The following is a 19,064-nucleotide window of genomic DNA, read 5'->3' as shown; positions in this document are numbered from 1 at the left end:
AAGGCATCCATCAAATGTTATTATAAATTAATTCATAAAAATGGACAAGTTCTTATGCAGTGAATGGCTGTGTAACCCTAGATATGAAAGTGCATGGGAAAACATTTGTTATTTTATCCTTGAAATCTGTTTTAATGTATAGTGCAATAGAAATAATAACCATTCTTAAAAAATATTCAAATTTTTGTTTTTTAAATAAATCATTTTATATGGCAGACATCTCGGGTTACATATCCATTTACTGCATGGGACATGTCTACTATATGCCATTATTTATAATAACACTTGATGGATTTAGTTATAATACAGAGTATTCGTATTACAACTCGTATACTTTCTACAGACAATTTGTTTTAACATATACGTATATTGCATCATTCGTTCGTTTGTTCATTCGTTCGTTCATTTATTAATTAGTTAATTTATTCATTCATTCATTCACTCACTCATTCATTCATATGAACAATATCAATATTGAAATACAGTGCGGTAAATGGAGATATAGGCCTTTCAGCTTAGATACAACAAATGATAGAAAGTAATAATAAAAATAAAGTCGGCATCGTACTTGCGGCCACCTTTATTAAGCGACTTTTTTATTAAGCGGCCGCATAAAATCCCTCCCGATGATTTTTACTATTTAATTTAATTCCATTAAACGACTATTTTATATCGCGGCCAGCGGCCACTGAATGTCGGCCCAAATGTACAAAATTAAGTGTTAAAGTATCTATTAAACGGCCGTGACAAACAATCGTCCCTGCGGGCATTCACCCATGTGTAATTAGCGAGTAGGTTAGATGTGTACAAGCAAACAAACAAAATAATTTTCATGGTCATTGGTCACAAATAATTGTCGTTTAAAAACGAAATGAATAAACAATTGCAATCGTTTCAAAATCGGGATTTTTTCCGATCGTACTATTTATTGTGACATATTTTGTCAGAGCAATAACGTATCACAACACCCGCGTTTGCATAGTTTTGTCATGTGCTGAGAGTGACCTCCCTTATCGAAAATGATGTCGGAATCGAGCGAAAAAAGACAGACAACTAATAAGACCGGATAAATTGTATGAGGAAATCGTGCATGGAATTGAGTCTGAGTAAATAGCAAATGTCATCGATTGTAGTCGAAATAAAAATCGTGAAACCTAGTAGACTAAACATTACAGAGCCGAGCCTTTCATTGCTGATGGTGTAGGTGCTCATCTGATGCTTTACAAAATACATGTTAGTATCCCATTAAATATGACCCTTCGACAAAAAAAGGCCAAAAAATCCTAGATCTCTAAAAATCTTATTGAATTTGTAATCGGGGTAGTGTGAAAAACTAATTGTTGAAAAAATCAAGAAGTTTTATTAAAACTCATTGCATAAATAATTATCTGGAGCTCTGGCTTGATGATTCTAAAGTATGTTCAGCAGGAGATGTGTTATGAACATATTAAAAATATAAGACAATATGCTTTGTATCATGGTCAAAATGACCTGTTTACAGTATTATGAGCGTAAAACACATTTGTACACAAATTTCTACTAAAAATCAAAAACAAACAATATTGATGACTTTTTTTTAAAAAAAGGCATAAATGTAATTATAAAACGGTAATACATACATAATATTGTATAGTTTTTGTTTTTATAAAAAAGATGTTATTATATCTATGACTTGTAATAAAAACTCTCGAATTTTCCAGAATTCTATTGAGAGACCACTTTATTAAGAGACCACTTTTTGGCAGTCCCTTGAGTGGTCTCTTAATACAATGTCGACTGTAATATAATTAGAAAGTATCATGAATAAAGTAATATTTTAAATGAACAAAAAAGTTTTACTTTTTCCTAGTTACTGTAGGGCAAAAGCTCTGAAAATTGTTTCTTTGAACAGCTTTCAGCGTTATTCATCCTTGCCGATGAATTGCTGTCGATGTTATCATTAAAAAGAGGCGAACAGCTGATGACGTTACTAAAATTTTGATGACACTCAAACTTAAATACCTTATAACTTTAACAGAAAAGCTTTTTTGAAGGTATGGTTTGGAATATTTAATGACGAAATGTTGACGTTTACGAATCGTATGAAAAAAGGATTAATTATCATGAGAAAATATAAGTTTTTGTGACTTCAAACTAAAAATACCGCATCTCATCGGATAGTGTGGTTATTTTCAGTCAAAATTCATGTGAAGTAAAGCTTTCACAGGGCCAGAAATTTGTTAGCATGCTTCTTTGGATGTTGATTATGAATCCATAACATTGATTTACTCGAATACAGTTTGGATATCTTAAAAATAGATGAATACTTATCGTACGTCAATTGTATTCCCCGCGCCGACATGTATATACTGGTACAGCTGTGGACGCTGGAACAGCTGTCTGCCCATTTGATTGTACGGTGTGGTAAAACAGTCGAGTTTTTCTAATGAATGCCTGATATAATGTCACATGACTTGTACTCATTTTTTTCCAACAAACTAGATTATAATTGAGATTTAAATTTTAGAAAACTGGTTGTTTTTACAAATGTTATTTCCATAATTAGACTCGGTGGCATCTTAAAAATGAAATAAAAAAGTTCGTTTGAATATAAGTTTACAACAAAAAATTTGAAATATGGTCTACTTGATTACAGTAGAACAAAATCCCTTTGTTACCCGCTGAATAATTCAAAGCACGTAATATATACAACATTTAAACATATAACACTATATTTGCACAGTTTTGGAAATTGGAGATTTCATAAAAAAATAATGTTTGGATTATATCGATACGAGGAATTTGTGCATAAATTAGAATAGTAAGTAAGCTGTCTTATCCTAATTTGAAAGCTGTAAACCTTCAGATAAGGCAAATTATTTTAAGAAAATCAAACTTGAGAAAAATGTAGGTCTATTAAGATTTCAAGAAAGGTATAAAGGTTCCAGATTCAAGTAATAATTTGAATAATGAGTTTTTAGTATATATAACCATATTTTTACTGCGTGGAGAACGCAGTAATAATTTTTTTTTTGCATACATTACCGTATTACACATGTCATCATGAAATTTTGACAAGTTAACATGTCGTTTGCACAAGTCATCTTGATACTTCGACAAGTTAACATGTTGTCTGCACATATCATCATGATTATTTGACAATTACACTTTCAACATGCTTAAAAGACAAAATAGTATCATCATTTCACAAGATAGCAAAAACATTGATCACATAAGACAGTCACGGCGTTCCATATACAATATGACCGGCGGCAGTGATGACAGATTGCTACAGTGATGACGTTACAACCATCATACAAGGGGGGTGGGGGGCAATGACGGGAAATTTCTCGCCCGAGTTGTTCAGATTGATGTAAGTTTCAGTGCAGTAATAAGTTACTTTAAAACTGAAAATAATTCAATACTATCTCCCAAAGGGTGTTGCTTTGCAATGGTGGTTCTGTATGATCTTCCCTAAATTGACACAGGATAATACAACAAGATAATTGTTTGTGAATAATGTCTAAATTAACACTTCAGAAAAGCTAGAATAATTAGAAAGCTTGTATGAATATAGAGCATGACAATTTAGGTAATGTTTTGCACTTTTTGTTGCCAAAGTGACGCTATATAAGATCTTTGTGAGGGGTACTTACGAGTCGCGAGCCTTTTATGAATGAATTGCGTTCTTAGGATGAGCCTCGTTACCGCCGTAAACAGTTACCCTCGAGCTAGATATTCCGTCTGTACCGACAGCCAGTGTTTGATTCTTTTTCTTGCATATTATAAAGTTTAGTTTAGTTTATTGTCTCATTCCAAGCATGTCATATATACAATACATCACAATATTCAATCATACTATTATATATAAAATATTTTCAGAATAGAAATTACGAAAATTGATATTCTCATAACGCACATTTTTCTTATAGTAGCGTATGCACTTACAACTTCATTCAAAACGGTTAAATGACGTCATCCTAAGAACACAATCCATTCATAAAAGGCGCGCGTCAATGCCATCATTTAAAAAATGCGACTTGTCTCTAGCATCGGTGTCTGATATGCAAGAAACTTATAATATGTACATGTATCATGTAACATTTAGTGTGCCGATACATTTAGCTTGATTTGATGGCAAAATTACAAATTAAAATAAGTCATCGGACGTAAACAATGTAAAAACCAATTCGTATAAATCTAAACGAAAAATGCAAAATTCTTAATCATTGCATCATATTCCTGGCGGTCATTTTGTTCCTCAAAAACCATCTGGTTCTGACTACAAAAGAGAAATTAATAAATTTCTACTTTAAAACCAATCTGACTAAAGTTCAGATCTACCTATTTCTGTTATATAGATCTGATTAATTTTTTAACAAATTAACTTGAAATTATAGAGTCAATTTTTTATTGGAAATATTGTTTTGCCAGTTTACCTGTCGGCTATATATGGACAAAGACAAGCTTGTTCTCGAAATCGTGACTATTTCCTTCTCAGTATTGGTTTTCCCAGGGTTAAAATTAGAAACCGCATCGCTTTGAAAATTATGAAAGCTCGCCGATGATTGGCTATTGGAAAGATCACTAGAAATAATTCGTAATTGGTCACTGTTAGATCTAAAAGCGGAGCGCTATTTAGAGCTAATTTTAATCAGATTGACATTAATACAAGCATTACAAAACTTTGAATATAACGTAAACATAGACATGATTACGAAAGCCTAATAGTGTCAAATGAAATGAAAAATAAAAATGCAAAGGCGTTATAACGCGAATAAAGGCATTATTACGCGAATCAAAAGGCGTAAGAACGCGAATAAAGGCGTAGCAACGCGAATCTTAAGGCGTAATAACGCGAATAAAGGCGTAGCAACGCGAATAAAGGCGTTATAACGCGAATCAAAAGGCGTAATAACGCGAATAAAGGCGTTATAACGCGAATCAAAAGGCGTAGTAACGCCTTTATTCGCGTTATAACGCGAATCAAAAGGCGTAGTAACGCGAATAAAGGCGTTATAACGCGAATAAAAAGGCGTAATAACGCGAATAAAGGCGTAATAACGCGAATCAAAAGGCGTAATAACGCGAATAAAGGCGTAATAACGCAAATCAAAAGGCGTAGTAACGCGAATAAAGGCGTAGTAACGCGAACCAAAAGGCGTAATAACGCAAATTAAAACACATTATAATGCCAATTTAAAACCATATTTATACTAATCAAATTCGCGAGAAAGGAAGACCAATATTGATCTGAATTTATTGCTCAAGATATAAACTCGTATACAGTAATACAATATACATTTACAATAACTTTCATTCCATTTGCACAATAATTATGCAAACTATTTGTCATAAACTAATAAAGACTCTTTAATATTTGCCAATATAAGATGACTTGGTGACTTATAGGTTATAAAGTATTACCTCCTTCAAATAACAATCCTCCTATGAAGTTTGAATATTGTGGGCCAAATGGAACTTAAGTTATGCTCCCGAAACCAAATTGCTTACGGACGGACGGACGGACAGACAGACAGACATACAGACGGACGGACGCACGCACGTTCCAACATTTTGGGTTTAGGGGCTATTTTCTTTGTTATTTTCTTTGTTCTCTTAAGGGCTACTAGCCCATAAACCCTTTGATCACGGATTGAACCTATTGTTCTCGTTTGTTCTCTTTACTGTTATATAGCCCCTAAACCCAAAATGTTTGCTCGGACGTACGGACGCCAGGGGGTATAACATACTATGCCCGAAATTCTTTCGGGCATATAATAAAACGTACATCTAGATCAATTCATTTAAATCAACATTGTTCTTCCTTCCATACATTAATAGGCCACTGTTTGGAATTTATATGGTATTAAATTAGCGTTATACGCCTTTTGGTTCGCGTTATAACGCCTTTTGATTCGCGTTATAACGCATTTATTCGCGTTAGTACGCCTTTTGATTCGCGTAATTACGCCTATTGTTTCGCGTTATAACGCGAATCCAAAGGCGTAATTACGCGAATCAAAAGGCGTACTAACGCGAATAAAGGCGTTTATAACGCGAAACAAAAGGCGTAGTAACGCCTTTATTCGCGTTATAACGCGAATCAAAAGGCGTAATAACGCGAATAAAGGCGTTATAACGCGAATCAAAAGGCGTAATAACGCGAAAAAAGGCGTAGCAACGCGAATCAAAAGGCGTAGTAACGCCTTTATTCGCGTTATAACGCGAAACAAAAGGCGTAATAACGCCTTTATTCGCGTTATAACGCGAATCAAAAGGCGTAATAACGCGAATTAAGGCGTTATAACGCGAAACAAAAGGCGTAGTAACGCCTTTATTCGCGTTATAACGCGAATCAAAAGGCGTAATTACGCGAATAAAGGCGTTATAACGCGAATCAAAAGGCGTACTAACGCGAATAAAGGCGTTATAACGCGAATCAAAAGGCGTAATAACGTGAATAAAGGCGTTATAACGCGAATCAAAAGGCGTAATAACGCAAACCAAAAGGCTAAATAAATCGATCAAGACGTACGTTTTATTTTCAATTCTGTACGGATACGTCCTAAGGCCACAGTCTGATTTTTTAAATCTTTTATTAGAAAATGCTTTCGTCAGATTAAAGGTTAACTTTCACCCAACTATAGATACTTTTCTACATAGACAAAGAAGGGAATGTCTCCTATAATTGTGACTTAACTGAAACACTATCCCCCATTTAAACATACTTATCAATAATCACCCTAATGTGACTAACTTATACCTTACGTTTTCCCAAATCTTGTTACCTATAGCATATTACCTATAGCTTAATTAGGAATGGCATTCACATAATTAGAAGATACTAGATGTTATAAGGTAATCAAATAGGATATATCCGAAGATAATTGAACATATGACGCACATATAAGATAAGATAAGATAAGATAAGATAAGAAAAGAAAAGAAATTCATTTACTATAGTGACATGTGTAAAAGCAATACATGATACATGTGAATCCAGATTATCTGTATTTACGTCCAGTCCAATGGACCTATAAGGCACCCAGACACCTTAAATTAGCAAATATTAAAGAGTCTTCATTAGTTTATGACAAATAGTTTGCATTATTACTGCGCAAATGGAATGTTAGTTATTGTAAATATATATTAAATTATTCTATACGAGTTTATATCTTGAGGAATAAATTCAGATCAATATTGGTCTTGCTTTCTTACGTTACCAGGCCATTTGATTAGTATAGATATGGTATTAAATTGGCATTATAATTCGTTTTAATTGGCGTTAGTACGCCTTTTGGTTCGCGTTACAACGCCTTTATTCGCGTTACTACGCCTTTTGATTTGCGTTATTACGCCTTTCATTTCGCGTTATAACGCCTTTATTCGCGTTATTACGCCTTTTGATTCGCGTTATTACGCCTTTTGATTCGCGTTATTACGCCTTTTGATTCGCGTTATAACGCCTTTATTCGCGTTGCTACGCCTTTATTTGCGTTGCTACGCCTTTTTTCGCGTTATTACGCCTTTTGATTTGCGTAATTACGCCTTAAGATTCGCGTTATAACGCCTTTATTCGCGTTATTACGCCTTTTGATTCGCGTAATAACGCCTTTATTCGCGTTATAACGCTTTGTATTTTTATTTTTTATTTCATTTGACACTATTAGGCTTTCGTACATGATGTTCACAACCAATTTAAAACATGCATTCACAGTTTGTAAGTTTTTAAACTAAAATTTTGTGATTGAAATTAACTCGAAACTAAATCCTAAAAACAAAGAGACATAGATAACATCTACATCTAACTGACTTATAAAGGGGGATAACAAGTATAATGTAAATAATGACACACACGCAAGGGTTGTCTCCCTTCCTTTTTTATTGCATTTATGAAATAAAGATTTCGTATAATGCCTATAGACGTTTGGCTAGCATAACCCCCCCCCCCTTACCCCCCTTGGGTATTTTTGTACACCTATATAACCTATATAGTATTGAAGCTTAGGGTATGTGCTATCGATTGGCACTTGTTGTTTAGCTGAAACGTTTACCATGAATCCAATAGAACAAGTTGATTATCTCCCCTTGAATCATATTATTTCTATATAAGTTTTAGAAGAGTTCTTCAGATATCTTCTCTTTGACGTAGTAAGTTTGTGATCTAAACATTGTTTTGAGTTGTAAATATATGTTTTATGATTTATACAAAAAGTTTTAAGTTTTAACATAAAAAATAACATAATTAATGGTGTCCACCATTTTTAAAATGGCCGCCAATTATTGAACAGATAAACAATTCATAACACTATTTAATGTGTTTATACCCATTTATAAATAGTTTGATGTAATTATTAATTATATATGATGTGCTTAGTGAAACTAACTCTATGCTAGGGTAGAATTTTAAATAGTCTGCTCTTGAATATTATTTCAATTTTATAGAGATATGAACATAATTGTTTGGGGTCGATTTGAGCTACCTTTAGAGTTCGATAAGATGCATGTACTTTTAATTGAATTTCATGCGAATATTGACTTTTTGTCCTCTCTAGAATTCTATATACTCTCACACATATGAAAAAAACAATTTAAAAAGTTGGTAGTTGACTTATCCGTTCCGTTCCTGCTTCTGTATATTCATATGACTTATATTGAATTGTATAGCTAATACCCGTACCACAATGGCTATTTGACAGAAAGGCTTCTCATTGAGTTCCACCAAAGGAAACTGTTCTTACTCTTATTTTATTTAGTTCGTAGTTTTTCATTATTGTTAGAATAATAATTGAGATTAATGTATTACATTTCATTATCATTGCTACTCCCATATAAAATCATTATAAAGTTACTTCCCCTATTTTCATTGCGCCATTAGAAAAAAAGCAGAAGTATAATAGTATGCTTCTTCCTTAAAATCAATTGTTTTACAGTGATTTTGTTGATTAAATCTTTTTTGAAATGCAACACAGCATATGACAGCATAAGACACTGATGAATCATTTCGGACATTGTCAGTCATACTCCTCTCAGATTTTGGAGTTGGAAACTGTGTAACAGTACTCTTGATCAGGACATTGTTCTCTCCCCTGATGCAATTTCTGGCAAAAAGCAATTTGATAACACATTTGTGCTGGGACCATTTCCATCTAATCCATCTAAATAACAAACCCATACTGCACACAGAATTGTCATTCAAGAAAGAGAACAGCCGTAAGATGATGATGACGACACTAAAAGAGCTAGAACAAACATCCACTAATATATCAAATATACAGGCCACTAAGGCACGCACTGTTAAATACAATCCTAAAGAATTGGCTGCATGCTTAATTATTGGGAAATAAGAACCATTTATCAATTCTTTTCGACAAAGGAAAAGTGTTTCAAAAGCTATAAACCAACAGTTCACATTTGTGACCCTTGATTTGGCTGCTGCTAAAAGGCATATTCTTTAGTATGGAAAATCCAACTAAGTACAGTGATACTATCAAACATTTAGGGGCTTTTCGTTTGCTAGGTTCCAACCTAGGGGCGACTGGCAAACGGCCTCGAAGTCGTTTCTCAGAAATCCTGATAGAGAAGAGTGAATGTGTTAATGTGTTTACAGTTGAAGCTCTCGAAAGACTGCTTTTTGAAGATTTTGTAGCAGCAGTTATCCAAATCCAAAACTCTAGTGCATTGGAAGATATTAACCAAGCGTTAAATGTGCTAGCTGAGAGTCAAAGTCGTGATCACCTTGTAGATGTGTTCAAGGAAGACGTCGGAAAAGGTCACTTAGGGAAGACGGCACAGTTTTGAATGGATCTATTGTTAACACTTGGCTGGTTCTTCGTTTATGAGAGCAATGAAGGAAAATGATCTTGACCTATACATATCAACATTATAAAATATGCTATAATTATTCTTTGCATATGATCATCAAAACTATGCAAAATATCTATCTGTATATGTTCTTATGTTAATAAATTGATTCAACACACCATGGATCAAGAGAGCTTCTTCAAAAATGCTGTTTATATAACTATTTAGCAAATAATAAACAGACATGCAAAGTCTCGTAGAGGCATAATAGGGTTCAGCAGAAACTTCGCTGCCTATTACAGATGTAGTCAAACACAACACTCGAGATCCAGCTCCAGGTATGTTGAGGCTACATTCTGCATGGCCGGCATATCATCAGTGGATTCTTCTACACAAATCGATACACAACCAGCAAATATAGCTTCATTTGAAAAAAAAATGTCACGAAACTCAAAGAATCAATAACTAACTTTATGAATCCATTTGTAACAGATAAAAGGGATGTGTTGTTCTGTTTCAGTTCAGGGGCTCCTGCACCAGATGAGATCGAAAAGAGTCTGCTTGATGCCTATCGAAATGGACTTGAGGCACACAAAAAGCTCGCCCAAGAACGTCTGGTTGATAAAACTGTTAGTTTTTATGCGCCACTGCAGAAGCAAAACTGAAAACCTTTGCCGATACAAAGAAAGTTAAAAAAGTGACTCAAAAGTAAACTCAGAACAATCTTATCGAAGTTAAGGCCACTGGCAATGTCTTCGGTCAACTTATCTTGTTATCAGAAGATAATGACATTATCCTTAAAAAGACACTAATGTACCCGCTTGGACCAGTCCCTTGGTCTCGAGCTTCAGCAGATGGCTGATTAAACCCCCCCCCCCTTCCCCCGGTCTCCTGTCCCCTTCCCCTTTGTGGGCCTATTATTATTTTCTTTGAATTCCTAATCAGTTACAAATTATTTATCATTTAATGATTAACGTGTCGTTGCCCTGTCCTTTTTATGTTTGGGGTCCACCTGGGCTCCTTGCCATTGGTTCTTGTTGCTGGGTCATATGGGGGTTGCGTTCATTGAACGCCGCCTTTCCTTGTTGATCTTGTTTTTCATATTTTTTACCAACAAAGACTGCTAAGGCAAAACTAATGCATGATCTCGAAGGCGATTATACAATGAACAGAGGCCAGGTAAAAAAAACATAATAAACATATATCTTCAAGCACTTACTTGTCTCCCTTCAACCATATAAGACGCGCTGAAAAAGATTTTGAGATTTTGCCAAAATGTGAACGTGCAGGCATTGTGACAGATACGTACTAAGAAGAATTTATCAAATCTGCAGAAAGGTCATGAAGGGGAATGAGTGATACATACCTGATAAAATGCAACAAAACCAAAGTTTTGGTAAACTGGAAAGTTATTTTTTGTAATAATAATAAAAATAACAAACAATTGATAAGATTGATATTAGAGGAATTATCTAAAGTTAAATATGCAGGAAAATTGGACTGAAGGAGAATCTTGTGCTTGTGAAGTTTGTTTGTTTGTTTGTTTTATTTTACGCCATTTCCCAATAGTTTTTCAGTCATATAGTTTCTTAACCATCGTTCCTGGAGAGTTACACCAGTACTAGACTACCTTCCTTCGTGCTAAACTACCAAAGCATCTCCCGGGGATCAAACCCAGACATGTGTATTCCTCCAAAGTAAAGATGGAAAAGTAAAAGTAATACCAGATCTACATACGTCTCAGGAGGAAGCCGATACCAGAATTATGCTGCATATGTAACATGCGGCTAAAAATGATGACAAAGCAATAATTGTACTTTCTACTGATACTAATGTTATGGTATTACTTCTTACGTAAGCACAGTCTATCAACAGTTTAATACTATTTGACACTGGTGTTGCTAATAATAGAAGACTGTTAAAAGTAAATAAATCATTGATAGACTAGGAGAAGATCTTTGCAAAGCATTGATAGGGCTACTTAGTTTCACCGAATGTGATACCACGAGCCCTTCTATATGAGGAGGGGGAAATTATAACCAGTTTTCTAGAGAATGGGAAAGAGTGTTGATATTCAAGAAGAAGATTTCAAAATTCTAGAACAGTCTGTTTGCATTTTATACAGGAAAGACAAATAAAGTGTCATAAATAATTGCACATTGACATTTTCAGACAAAAGTTTAGACCAAATGCAGACATACTAACAATTACCTATGTAATTGACTTGCGTTCAATACCACCATATCTTTCCACATTAAAGATGCATATTTTTAGATCAAATTACCAAGTATTTGTGTGGTGAAATGCCTTTTGTCAATTCCCCACTATTCCAAGTCCTGATAGATATGGATGGAATACTAGTTCAACCGGAGATGTACCTGGACATAGGGAAATATACTGCCACCAGAATTAATTGAAATCATAGCTAATAAAAATGCAAGTGAAGTGTTAGAACATGAATAAAATGAAGAAGGTGACTTAGAGGAAATTGAGATGGAAATTTATATTGATGCCATTTACGAAGAAGATTTCGAGTAATTATTAATATGTGACTAAAAAGCTATATTGTAAAACATTGGAAAAGAGGGGGGGGGGGGGGGGTAATTTATATCCTTTAATAGCATTATAATTAAACCAAATTGAACAACAAAAAGTCTATTTAACTTCTATAGTATTTATACAAACAATTATTTTATAATTAAGTGATGTTTTGCTTTTTTCAAACAAAACCACAAAGTTTATATTAAAATGTTAATAAAATAACAGGAAAATGGCGGCCATTTTGAATTTTGCGGCCATTTTGAAAAGTAATAACATCAATTAATTATGAAGTAAATCATTTTAGAGACCTTGTCTATGATCTAAAACAAAACCCGACAACATAACAATTCATTTGGTTAAAAAATTAATGGTTATTTCAATTAGGCTGTTTATTAAGAAATTGTGACAGGGGCAGATAATTCACATTGGCTTGTGTCTTAATGGTAAACGTTTCAGTCAGACAACAACTTGCAAATGTCTTCCTTTATGTTTATCTTTAAAACTACATGGGTCCCATAAAATACCCAGAGGGGGTAACCTTTTCCATTTCTAGCTCATACTCCAAAAATAACCTCAATTACAATATTTTCTTAGGGTCTTTGGCCAATGCATGATTTCTTTCACGCTTCTCCTAAATCAATGATGCGACTGTTATATAGTTTATAATACAAATGAATTAATGAATTTTATTTCTGTCAAAACATTGAAGAACAGAACAGAACAGAATAGAACAACACTTATTCCCTCAAGTTACATGTAGCAACACAAGACTATACAATGCATAGTATATATCAATTTATATTAAGTGACATGCCAACAGAGCATTTAAAGAAGCACTATCAATATTTTTTTATTATTTTAGACTTCATATAAAACAAACCAAAATAAATCGACATGGCGTTAATTAGACACTTTATAACAAACAGTGCATTAGTTTCAACAGTTTCGCATCTAAGTGACGTAAAACCCCTGCGTACACGTATTTTCTTCTTCTCACGTTCATGAATGTCATAAAACATGGGCCTTTTTATTTCTGTAGAATTTCTCCGGGTCGACGTGAACACCACTTCTTGAAAAGTTAATTAAACCTATTGACGACAAGGAGGCTGAAGTATCCAAATACGAGGGTCAAAGTGTAGGTGTTGTTTCTACATGTATATTTAAAACGTGATAAAATATCACAATGACTTATCGGGACTTGTAAACATATTTGAGCCGCGCCACGACAAAACCAACATAATGGGTTTGGGACCAGCTTGGATCCAGATCAGCCTGCGCATCCGCGCAGTCTGATCAGGATCCATGCTGTTCGCTATCAGTTCTCTACTTGTTATAGGGTTTGTAAGCGAACAGCATAGATCCTGATCTGACTGCGCGAATGCGCAGGCTGGTCTGGATCCATGCTGGTTGCAAACCCATTATGTTGTTTTGTCATGGCGCGGCTCATTTGTGATTTGTCTCCGTTAATTGTAAATGTGCCTAATTTAATTTTTACCTGTCTCAGATATATTGAATGTAACAATTGTCATGTACTTACCATATTTCACATATGTATAAGGAATTGTAAGAAATGACTATAGTGGAGCAAACATTTCGTTTTTAATCAAATTATTTGTATGTGGTTAATCAAATTTTATAGCAGGCTTTTTCTTGTGATATTAATCATAAAACTCAAGTATCAATGATGATCTATAACTTCATCACCTGGCCAGTTTTCAATCTTTAGATAGAATGTACTAAACGGCATCAGTGTCTACATTGCTTTGATTTTAATTTAATAATATTGTTTGTAAACGATATTGATATACTATTATTTCAATAATTTTTAACAAACACTTTTCCTTTTTATCGTTATAGTTACTACGGCGCCTAGGGGATGCCCGTGAAATTGGCAAGGCGTGTTTATTTCTGGCTACCGATGCAACATACACTACAGGCGAGAATTTAAGTTGTTCTGGAGGTATGGAGGTTGGGTTTGGACTGAAATACTGACGCTTTCTAAACTAATTGTCTTCCATGACATGTTGTATGTGAGAAGTTAGCAGTGAACAGTGAGCTAAGCAAAAAGGCATTTCAATTTATATAGGGAAGGTAATGATCTGCTGTAATGCTCAGCTGTTTTGGGCATCTAGCAGGGCATTCCTAAATATAGTGTAAAAATGCTCTGCTGCAATACTCAGCTGTCTTGGCAATCTAGCAGAGCATTCCTAGCTTTAGTGAAAAAAATGCTCTGCTGGAACGCTCAGCTGGCTAGGCAATCTAGCCGTGCATTACTAAATATAGTGTTAAAATGCTCTGCTGGAATGCTCAGCTGGCTAGCTAAGCTGGCTAGGCAATCTAGCAGGGCATTACTAAATATAGTGTAAAAAATGCTCTGCTGGAATGCTAAGCTGGCTAGGCAATCTAGCAGGACATTACTAAATATAGTGTACAAATGCTATTCTGGAATGCTAAGCTGGGTAGGCAATCTAGCCGTACATTACTAAATACAGTGTAAAAATGCTCTGCTGGAATGCTAAGCTGGCTAGGCAATCTAGCAGGGCATTACTAAATATATTGAACAAATGCTTTTCTGGAATGCTAAGCTGGCTAGGCAATCTAGCAGGCCATTACTAAATATAGTGTAAAAAAATGCTCTGCTTGAATGCTAAGCTGGCTAGGCAATCTTAGCAGGGCATTACTAAATATAGTGTAAAAATGCTCTGGTGGAATGCTAAGCTGCTAGGCAATCTAGCAGGGCATTACTAAATATAGTGTAAAAATGCTCTGCTGGAATGCTAAGCTGGCTAGGCAGTCGAGCAAGGACATTACTAAATATAGTGTACAAATGCTATTCTGGAATGCTAAGCTGGCTAGGCAATCTAGCAGGGCATTACTAAATATAGTGTAAAAATGCTCTGCTGGAATGCTAAGCTGGCTAGGCAATCTAGCAGGGCATTCCTTAATATAGTGTAAAAATGCTCTGGTTGAATGCTAAGCTGCTAGGCAATCTAGCAGAGCATTAAGAAAATATAGTGTAAAAATGCTCTGCTGAAATGCTAAGCTGGGTAGGCACTATAGCAGAGCATTCCTTAATAAAGTGAAAAAATTCTCTGGTGGAATGCTCAGCTGGCTAGGCAATCTAGCAGGACATTACTAAATATGGTGTAAAAATGCTCTGGTGGAATGCTAATCTGGCTAGCTAAGCTGGCTAGGCAATCTAGCAGGGCATTACTAAATATAGTGTAAAAAATGCTCTGCTGGAATGCTAAGCTGGCTAGGCAATCTAGCAGGACATTACTAAATATAGTGTACAATTTGCTATTCTGGAATGCTAAGCTGGGTAGGCAATCTAGCCGTGCATTAAACTAAATACAGTGTAAAAATGCTCTGCTGGAATGCTAAGCTGGCTAGGCAATCTAGCAGGGCATTACTAAATATATTGAACAAATGCTTTTTCTGGAATGCTAAGCTGGCTAGGCAATCTAGCAGGCCATTACTAAATATAGTGTAAAAATGCTCTGCTTGAATGCTAAGCTGGCTAGGCAATCTAGCAGGGCATTACTAATATAGTGTAAAAATGCTCTGGTGGAATGCTAAGCTGCTAGGCAAATCTAGCAGGGCATTACTAAATATAGTGTAAAAATGCTCTGCTGGAATGCTAAGCTGGCTAGGCAATCGAGCAGGACATTACTAAATATAGTGTACAAATGCTATTCTGGAATGCTAAGCTGGCTAGGCAATCTAGCAGGGCATTACTAAATATAGTGTAAAAATGCTCTGGTTGAATGCTAAGCTGCTAGGCAATCTAGCAGCGCATTAAGAAATATAGTGTAAAAATGCTCTGCTGAAATGCTAAGCTGGCTAGGCACTATAGCAGAGCATTCCTTAATATAGTGAAAAAATGCTCTGGTGGAATGCTCAGCTGGCTAGGCAATCTAGCAGGGCATTACTAAAATATGGTGTAAAAATGCTCTGGTGGAATGCTAAGCTGGCTAGGCAATCTAGCAAGGCATTCCGAAATATAGTTAAAAAATGCTCTGGTGGAATGCTCAGTTGGCAGACTGATTCTGAGTTCCAGGATTTATTGTTGCCAAAGTTTTATTGACATTTTCGACTTCTAGGCAATTCTGAGGCACTCGCAGACTTTCAGGAATTTTTGGTGCAAAATAGAAATAATGATATTTTTGACTTCTAAGGACCTTTAAGAGACTATTTCATTGTCCTGCGACTTTTTGAAGGACACTCGCAGACTTTCAGGAATTGTGGTGCCAATGCTGATATTGACAATTAAGACTTCTAAGGACCCTCAAGAGTCCATTTTGGTCGTCTGCGACTGATTCTTGGACACTCGCAGACTTTCAGGAATGGTTGGTGCCAATGGAAATATTCATATTTTTGACTTCTAGGGACCTTTAAGAGTACATTTCATTGGCCTGCAGCGTATTGTTGGACACTCGCAGACTTTCAGGAAAGTTTGGTGCCAATAGAGATGATGGCAATTTTTACTTCTAGGGACCCGCCAGAGTCCATTTTTATGGTCTGCGACTGAATCTGGGACATTCGCAGACTTTCAGGAATCTCTGGTGCCAATGGAGATAATGACATTTTTGACTTCTAGCGACCCCCAGAGTTCATTTCGCTGGTCTGCGACTGATTTTGGGACACTTGCAGAGTTTCAGGAATTTTGATGTTAATGGAGATAATGACAGTTCTGACTTTTAGGGAACCGCCAGAGTACATTTCTTGGGTCTGCGACTGATTCCTTGAGACTCGCAGACTTTCAGGATGTTTAGTGCCATTGCAGATCATGACTTTTTTACTTTTAAGGACCCCTTAGTCATAAGCAGAGCATTTTTACCCTAAAATGTCATTATCTGCATTAGCACCAAATATTCCTGAAAGTCTGCAAGTGCCCTATAATCAGTCGCAGACCAACGAAAAAGACTCTGGATGGTCAAAAATGTCATTAATTGTAATTATCTCTATTGGCACCAACAATTCCTGAAAGTCTGGGACTGTCCAAGATTAAGTCGCAGACCAAAAAAATGGACCCTGGATGGTCCCTAGAAGTAAAAAATGTCATTATCTGCCTTGACATCAAAAATTCCTGAAAGTCTGTGAGTGCCTCAGAATCAGTCGCAGACCAAAAAAATGGATTCAGAAAGGTCCCAGTAAGTCAGAAATATCATTTTCTGCATTGACACCAAAAAATTCCTGAAAGTCTGCGAGTGGACTCAGAATCAGTCGCAGACCAACGAAATAGACTCAGGAGGGTCCTTTGAAGTAAAAATGTCATTATCTCCATTGGCATCGAACATTTCTGAAAGTCTGCGAGTGTTCCAGAAAACATTCGCAGACCAACGAAATGGACTCTGGATGGTCCTAAAATTCACAAATGTCATTATTTGCATTAACACCAAAAATTCCTGAAAGTCTGCGATCGTCCCAGAATCAGTCGGAGACCAAAGAAATAGACACTTGAGGGTCCCGTAGAAGTCAAAAATGTCATTATCTGCATTGGCACTAAATATTTCAGAAAGTCTACGACAGCCAAATAATCTGTTGCAGACCAACGAAATTTATACTTTATTTAAGAATGCCCTGCTAGTTTGCCTAGACAGCTCAGCATTCCAGCAGAACATTTTTACACTAATTTTCAGAATGCCTTGCTGGATTGCCTAGCCAGCTGAGCATTTTTAACACTATATTTAGGAATGCCCTGCTAGATTGCTTAGCTAGCTGAGCATACCAGCAGAGCATTTTTCGCACTATATTTTGGAACGCTCTGCTAGATTGCTTAGCCAGCTGAGCTTGCCAGCAGAGCATTTTTTCACTATATTTAGGAATGCTCTGCTGGATTTCCTAGCCAGCTGAGCATTTTAAACACTATATTTAGGAATGCCCTTCTAGATTGCCTAGCCAGCTAAGCAACTCAGCAGAGCATTTTTACACTATATTTTGGAATGTCCCGTTAGATTGCTTAGCCAGCTGAGCATAACAGCTAAGCATTTTTACACTATATTTAGGAATGCCCTGCTAGATTGCCTAGCCAGCTGAGCATACGAGCAGATCATGTTTACACTATATTTTGGAATGCCCCGCTAGATTGCTTACCAAGCTGAACATAACAGCAGAGCATTTTTACACTATATTTTGAAATGTCCCGATAGATTGCTTAGCCTGCTGAGCATAACAGCAGAGCATTTTTACACTATATTTTGGAATGCCCCGCTAGATTGCTTAGCCAGCTGAGCATAACAGCAGAGCATTTTTACACTATATTTTGGAATGCCCCGCTAGATTGCTTAGCCAGCTGAGCATAACAGCAGAGCATTTTTACACTATATTTTGGAATACCCCGCTAGATTGCTTAGCCAGCTGAGCATAACAGCAGAGCTTTTTACACCCTATTTTGGAATGCCCCGCTAGATTGCTTAGCCAGCTGAGTATAACAGCAGAGTTTTTTTACACTATATTTAGGAATGCCCTGCTAGATTGCCTAGCAAGCTGAGCATACCAGCAGAGCATTTTTACGCTATATTTTGGAACGCCCCGCTAGATTGCCTAGCCAGCTGAGCATACCAGCAGAGCATTTTTACACTATATTTAGTAATGGCCTGCTAGATTGCTTACCCAGCTGAGCATACCAGCAAAGCATTTCTACACTTTATTTTGGAATGCTCTGCTAGATTGCTTACCCAGCTGAGCATAACAGCAGATCATTGATTTCCCTATATAAATCGTAATGCCTTTTT

This window comes from Ruditapes philippinarum, unplaced genomic scaffold (assembly GCF_026571515.1).
Source record: "Ruditapes philippinarum isolate M1 unplaced genomic scaffold, ASM2657151v2 ctg3368_1_1_1_1, whole genome shotgun sequence".
NCBI lineage: Eukaryota > Metazoa > Mollusca > Bivalvia > Venerida > Veneridae > Ruditapes > Ruditapes philippinarum.
Note: the sequence above shows the minus strand (reverse complement) of the source record.